Source organism: Branchiostoma floridae, chromosome 18 (assembly GCF_000003815.2).
Source record: "Branchiostoma floridae strain S238N-H82 chromosome 18, Bfl_VNyyK, whole genome shotgun sequence".
Lineage (NCBI taxonomy): Eukaryota > Metazoa > Chordata > Leptocardii > Amphioxiformes > Branchiostomatidae > Branchiostoma > Branchiostoma floridae.
The window spans coordinates 5616317-5623976 of NC_049996.1; the positions used below are offsets into that span (position 1 = coordinate 5616317).

Sequence of the window (7660 nt, forward strand, 5' to 3'; positions counted from 1 at the left end):
GAACTTCTCACAGGGATGAAATACAGACTGTTTTGGAGGTCAAACTTTACTTGCTTCACCTCAGAGGATGATTAATGATCATTGTTATGATTATTTTTTAACCCTGTTCAGACGAGGGGGGGGGGGCTTTGAGGCCTGCGCCAACTTTGATGTCCTATAACGCCAGAACGGCTAACGCTAGAGCCACCAAATTTGATGAGTTTTCCTAAAATATTGTTGGCAACAATTTTCAAAGTTTGACAAATTTTCCATTTTTTCTTGTTGCCATGAATTGCCGTTTGCTGACAGGCAGTTTTGCCCCAAATCACTATTTTTGGTTCTAACAATGTATTTTTCACATTTATTTGCTATATTACTGCTATTTTGTTACATAAATAAAATCTTATATTATTTAGCATATCTTTCAAAATTATATATGCATAAATTATGCTAATTTGATGACGTCATCAGCCCAAAATCCAACATGGCGGACCGTATGACCAGATCAAGAATAACAAGCTAATTATCCCATAAAATTTGTAACTACCTGGTATTTTTTTCATAAAAAAACATCTAAATGAATGAATTTAGTCTATTTCCATTGCCCTTTGTGATTATTTGTTGCAAAAAAAATATTTTTAAAAAATCAAGGTGGTGGATATAATATGGTGGAGCCCAACTCGTATATTAGATGTGTATGACGTAATTTTATGACGTCATTTTGAGGTCATTGATTGTGCTATTGGCAACGCATGTCGTAATAAACATTATTATTCTGTTATCTGCACTTGTTGTTACATTTTTGTAGCATAACTTGAAGATTTCTGAGAATACCCTTTTTTTCATGGGTCCGGCCAATATAATCAAATTAATGACGTCATAATTACGTCATCTTACGTCAACGTAACGCCAAACGTCAACTACTTGTTAGATATTAAGTTGAAATCATGTCCTAAATTTGTGGTGGCCCTACGACACGTCGTGTTAGAGTTATAGGACTTAGAAGTGGAGGGAATTCTGCAGACATCTCATTGCAACTTACGTATTCGCTATCCTTTGATATATCATACCTACAAATATTATTTCATCTGGTCAATCTATTTTGAAGTTATTAAGGTTTTCCGGAATTAAAGTGTTTGTCCGTAATTATACTGTCGCCTGTTAACGTTATATCTTTTGTTGCATTTTAGAAACTGTCGTGACGATCACTGGTGAACACCGTACAGATTCGTCATTGCCTAAGTTCCTACTGCATCATGCCGTCACATGCTGGGCTACATTGTTGACTTGTGTGAGTTTATGTCTCTCCTTTTCTCCTGTGGTTTAGCGGAATTAGCCTTTAGTCTTTGGCCCAAGCAAAGCATCATGGTCGTTTGCTTCCTCCCCGAAATGAGAAACAATTGATCCCCACTTTCAGTGTGATCATGTGACCACCCGTCTTGTAATTTTGATAGCCTCGTGAAAAAAAAAATCTCTAATTTATCGGGCCTGAAAACATATATGTAAAAGTTACTACCAATTTTCTTCCAACAGTGACTGCTTTAAAGGTAAGGTACATACCTCCAAATTTTCTCATATTATGTAAAGGAGTTTTATGTAATATTGAAAAGAATAAAACATTACAATGTGCGCATGGTAACATTAAACTCACGTGTAAATGCGTGAGTCAGAGGAGGGATCAGGCGTATCCCACACTGCATTGCCGTTTTCTGTCTACGCCAGATATATACGTTGGACCGGAAGTTCTATTTCATTCAAAACTATGTCGGCGCCGCAGACGGACAGATACGTGGTGGCTTCCGACTTTTCGTCCTGTAAGCGTAATTTTTCAGGTCGTACCGTATCCGTAAGTTACTATACCTGACATGTGAATGCTTACAAGTTGATATTGTGCCTGTCAACCTGCAGTGCTGCCAATTTTTTCTGGTAATGTTAAATGCATGACTGCGAAACTGGGCTGCCGACAAACAACAAATGTGCCAGGTCACAAAAAATCTGGAACAGGTGTTCTATTGTTCTGTTCTCTTTTACCATGTGCCAAAACAGGACTCTGATCCGTGCTCTATCCATATATGTCATCATTAAAATCTGCATACATAAACATTGGTGTCTACATACAATAGACTTTAGTCACTAGGTGGATACGTGGCGTCTTTGATTCAAAACTAGTGGCATTCCCACAGCTGTTTCCACAAACTTGAACATCTCAACGAGGGCATATCATTTATGTGTTGTTTGTCAATATGGTCCCGGGCTGATAAGAGCGCAAAATTACGGCACGTCGTCCATGGCTAAGCTGCCACAAAACCGGCCGGATATAGCCCAAAATTTGCAACATGTGTCCGAAAATCACAAAAAAAAGGTTATTTCTTGAAGCTACACGCCAGGGAGACATCCACACCGACAGTGATCAACCGTGTGGATAACTCAGCGAGAGCTCCCTTCCCCCCAATCTCAAATTTCTCAGCAAAATGTGGGGACCTTAGATTATCGTGGCACCCAACGCAAGCTAAGACATCATAGTACATGTTGCACATACTGAAAACCTAAGGTCCCCACGATTTTTAGTAACCGAGGCGAAAATTCCGTCCGGGAGCATCATGAAATCTTGATGTTTACGTAATGCTGTTCGAAGACAAAATACCAAAATCTAACGTATGGAATAACTGTTGTCTCCGAAGGAACACCTAAATGTAATATTCATTGCCTCTACAAAGACACTAAATAAACCTGCCCCCTAAAACTACACACCCACGGAGCAGAAAGCCCGAAAAGTGGGCAAGACTGGAAATCACATTCAGCCACACATGACAAACAACTGGAAGTCAGGGGTCAAAGGTAAAATTGCATTCTGGGTAACCCCTGATCCCTCCTCTGTGTGTGAGTGATATATTTTAAGAGTAGCAACATTAAAATAATCTAGATACCGTAACCGTACGTATGAGGGTTAACTATACATATAGTCTATTTTCTTTGAAAAGTTTCTTTTTAACTTAAGGAGTAACCAGAAGGGTTCATTCTCGCAGCAAGTGACTTCTTTTTTTAATGCAATTTGTAGCAGTCATTGGAAGAAATATGGTTGCATTTGCTCGCGAGCAATTCCGGCCTTACCAGCTCATTCGGTACTTGCATTTTGGTTACATGGTTGCGCTGTACTTATACTGTCTTATAGCAAATGATTCCATGTCAGATTATAAGTTGATGCCAATTTTATACATACCTGATTTGGAACTAATAAAAACGTTTGTCCCCAAGGTCTACCCTTATCTACCAGTCTACCCAAACCTCGCCATGGCGACTGAGTGTTCCACCATTATGTTGAATATAAGGTATTTATCAATGTGGTGAATTTATGCTTAACATTGTCGGTGCTTTTGAAAAGGATAGTTTGTTTCTTTTCGTTCCTTTTCGTTTCCTTTTGTTCCTTTTCGCACTTTCGGTACTTTCCTTTTCGTTCTTTTTCGTTTCTTTTCGTTCCTTTTCGTTCGTTACGGTACTGTAGACCCAAATTTTGTTAACTCCAATTTCTGTGTTGGTAATTACAGTTGCGGAGTAACTATACCTGTCTTCATCATAACGATATCTATGACGTTATTAAGGAAAAAACTGATTACGATCATTCTGTTCCAATTAGAATGTTGCTGAAAGAATTTGGCATCCCACAGTCCTCCGCGATAAACAGGTGTAACAACTTGGTCTTCTTCCTGACATTTTCCTACGTGCGAGTCTGGCTATATGTTGTCAGGATGTAGTAAGTACACTGGGGTTGTTGTTTTTTACTGCATAAGACATAGACATTTCTTTAGTCTGTTCTATTTAAAGGATTAATACGTAATCAGGCGACGTTTTGCAGAAATCCACCTGAGATGAATCAGGGCTCGAAGTACCACCTGCATATGCAGGTTAGTGCAGGTGAAATTGGAGCTGTGCAGGTATTTCTGGTGTCTACATGCTCCTAACCTGCACTCAGGTCCATGTACTGGGTTTTATACATAAATGGCATATGATGTGTGGATGTGGATTGTTACAAGCATGCATTGACCGTTACAGCCTATAAAGTATAAAATAACTAGAGTTCCACGAACACATACCTTTGAAAAATAAACCAGGTTTGTTATGTAGAATGATGTCTGTAGACAAATGCGTTACTCATTTCATTTTCTTTATAATTATATGCTTTGAGTTGGTTTATAAAATTTCGGCATTGGTTATGCAAAGTAGATCCTAAATTACAATTAATTGATATCAAATTGTATCAAACATCACTTAAGCTATCAGCATACCAAAAATCATGATGATCCTTTGATCCATTCTTGACTTATTCTCTTTCAAAGTCTTTAAATACACTCTTACTCTCTTCCCTCTTTATCAGTTACATATGTGACAACTTTGAAAGTACTATAAAAGAGTGCAGTTTATTTATGAACTTTTCCTAATCAATTATGCAAATTAGCTGTTAATTTGCATAATAAATATCACATTATAAAAGTCTTCACTAAGGCTATCTACATGCCAAAAATCAAGACGATCCGTCGACACGTTCATATTCTCTCATTAATTATGCAAATGAGGTCGTCATTTGCATGATAAATATGTATTGACATTTCTCTCTTTCTCAGCTACATATGTGACAAGTTTTAAAGTCCTGTCATGGAATGTTGTGGATTTATAAAATATCCTCATTAATTATGCAAATTAGCTGTTGATTTGCATAATTGGTATTTCATTATGTAGGTAATCACTTACGCTACCTACATACAAAAAACACGATGATCCGTCAACATCTTCATATTTTCTTATTAATTATGCAAATGAGGTCGTCATTTGCATAATTGATATCTATTGATATTTCCCTCCTTCCCAGCTTCATATGTGACAAGTTTCAAAGTCCTATCATGGAATGCAATGGATTTATAAACTTTCCTCATTAATCATGCAAATTAGCTGTTGATTTGCATAATTGGTATTCCATTATGTAAGTCATCACTCATTCTATCTACATACCAAAAATCATGACGATCCATCAACACGTTGTAGAGTTATTCTTGTCCAAAGTTTGAAAGGAAACCGATGCCTGCAGTTCAAAAAGCTAGGGGGCCCAAAGGGGGCCCAAACTCACAGCCGCTTGGGGGCCCAAACTCACAGCACTTACTGTCTGCCTCGAGGGCTATCTACCACTCAAAAATCATGACCACAGCATGTCCAGAATACCCCCTAGCGGCTTTTTGGGAACTGCATGCACCGATTTCCGTTCAAACTTTGGACGAGAATAACTCGAGAACGTGTAAACGGATCATCAAGATTTTCGGTATGTAGATAGAATGAGTGATGACTTATACAATGTAATACTAATTATGCAAATCAGTAGCTAATTTGCATAATTAATGAGGAAAGTTCATAAATCCATGCCAACAGCATATAACTCAAGAAGCTGTGTACGGATTTTCATGATATTTAGTATTAAAGTAGCGGTTGCGGAAAGGAAGGTTGTGTTCGAAAATAGTTGTCGTAGCATTTTCCGTTAGGACGCTAGCGGGCCGAGTGTGTGCGTCCGTTTGTTTGTGGAATGCATAACTCGAGAAGCCTTGAAAAAATCCTGATAATATTTGGTAGGTGGGTAGGGGTCAGGAAAACGAAGATAAATTATGATAGTGGGCCCCCTAGCGGCTTCATAAGGTACTGCAGCAAAACTTATTAACAGAAATAAACTGTGCTCTATATATCTCATTTTGACCTATATCTATGGACACAGCTGTTATACAGGTGTTTTACTGGAGCAGCCTTAGCTTGTGAGCTGGACGCCCTTACATTGGGGACAAAGTCTTTGACAAGCATGAAATTCTGATTGACCAGGGATGCTACCATGTCATCTGTCAGGTCACAGTCTGGTTTTTGGTAATATTTGTGTGTTTGCGAGGAACACAGTTCATGCAGTCATTTGCTATTTAGTAATACATGAATAAGACCTTAAAGTCTTAAATAAAGGCATGATTATTTGGCGAAGAGATGGGTTCGTTGAACTCTAGTTTCACCATGAGGAGAAAAACACACCACCAAAGCTAATTGTTGATAAGATATTAATGAACACATATCAATCTGAGTTTTTGTATCACCCTTAAATTAGTTTGTTTCCTAAATTTGTCAAACCTTGTCAGTCACATTATATTTAGCTTAAGCTTGAGATTGCTGTAGGTGGGAAGTTTAGCGGAATACTAGTATTGAATGCTTTACGATGCGCACATCACTAGAGTTTATTTAATCACATAGTGTGTAGTATGGATTCATTAAAAGGTATCGAAAAGATGGGTTTGTCATTCGCAATGAATGTCTATTTCGTAGCCCCCTGGCGGAAACATTAACAGAATTAACAAAAACAATTTTTTGTATACAGCAAAGTATTTCATTCAACCGAGGTATTGTTGACCTTCTGCCACTTTCATCAGAGGAATTTTAACTATTTTAAATTGCACTGCAGCTAATAAGGTACCTCTGCTGACAGATGCTGTCCCAAACTTAAAGTATTTACATATATAGATAATTTATGTGGCATAAATATATGTAAATACTTCACGTTTTGGGACCGCATCTCTGAGCAGCGACACCTTACCTGCAGTACATTGTAAACCAGTTGATTGTGACAGGAGGTTGCGTATAAAGAATGTTGTTATTCAGTGACTTACTAACCTAGTGAAACTGAATTACCACACTTAGGCCCAATCTACACACAGTTTTTACCGATAATATCTGTGGAGATGTCGGGAGGGATCTGGAACGTTGGGAGCAGGACACCCGTGCCGCTTGCAGTCATAAACAGTTATATAGCCTAGTGAGCCCGCGTTATATGCTAATGAGCCCTCCCGAAGTCGGGACGCATCTACACGCACGCGGAAGTTGTCGGGGACCCCTGCTTAGCTATCGGGGACCCCTGCTAAGCTATCAGGCGAATGGTCCGGACCTTTCGGGAGAAATTTTGCCGATATCGTAATGGCGATTTTGCAGTTCCATCTAGACGCTGAAAAAAAGCTGTCGGCGAGAGATTGTCGGCTCGTAGATATCGGGGAAAACTGTGTCTAGATCGTGCCTTAGTTGGTATTGCGATTGATCTACATCTCCCTTACAGTGTGCATGAGCAGGACTGTTTTTAATCATTGTCGATGTTTGTTTTAACAGCATACCCTTCATTAACTTGTTGATGACGAAGGAGTTCTACGCCCTGGAGTTGCCTTTCGTCGTAACGTTTGTCTGCTGTTACCAATTCTTTGTTGTGATAAACTTGCATTGGTACAGCCGGCTGTGCAGACGGTTTTCAACAAACAACTTAGGATACGGGGATAATGGGTAATGACTAAAAATGTGTATGACACCCTTGTGTCAGCAGCAGTCGAACTAAGATGTTTAGCAAAAATTCTTATACGCCAAAAAGTAGTTACTCAAGCAACTGGATATAGTTTTGGAAATTGAAAATGTCTTCATTCATAGTTAGGGTACAAAATACCTATTTCTTCCAGATCACTTCAGTGTCACTGACGAAAACTGCTGGATTCCAGTTGAAACGTCTGACCGTTTCCAAAATCATATCCAGTTTCTGCTTTTTGGCGTATCTTATTACCTGGATGTCTAACCTACATAGACTTTTCTAATATTGTATTCTCCGTCATATATTGTAGTCCCACCAAATGTG

The 7660-nt window shown here is 38.7% G+C and overlaps 1 long non-coding RNA gene across 1 annotated transcript; it reads left to right on the plus strand.

Moving 5' to 3' along the window:
- Window positions 1–1167: 1167 nt before the first annotated feature.
- LOC118405319 lies at window positions 1168–7370 on the plus strand. The gene is made up of 4 exons (XR_004829878.1): window positions 1168–1270; window positions 3235–3308; window positions 3614–3730; window positions 7150–7370. It is a non-coding gene; the product is annotated as an uncharacterized LOC118405319 (long non-coding RNA).
- Window positions 7371–7660: the final 290 nt, after the last annotated feature.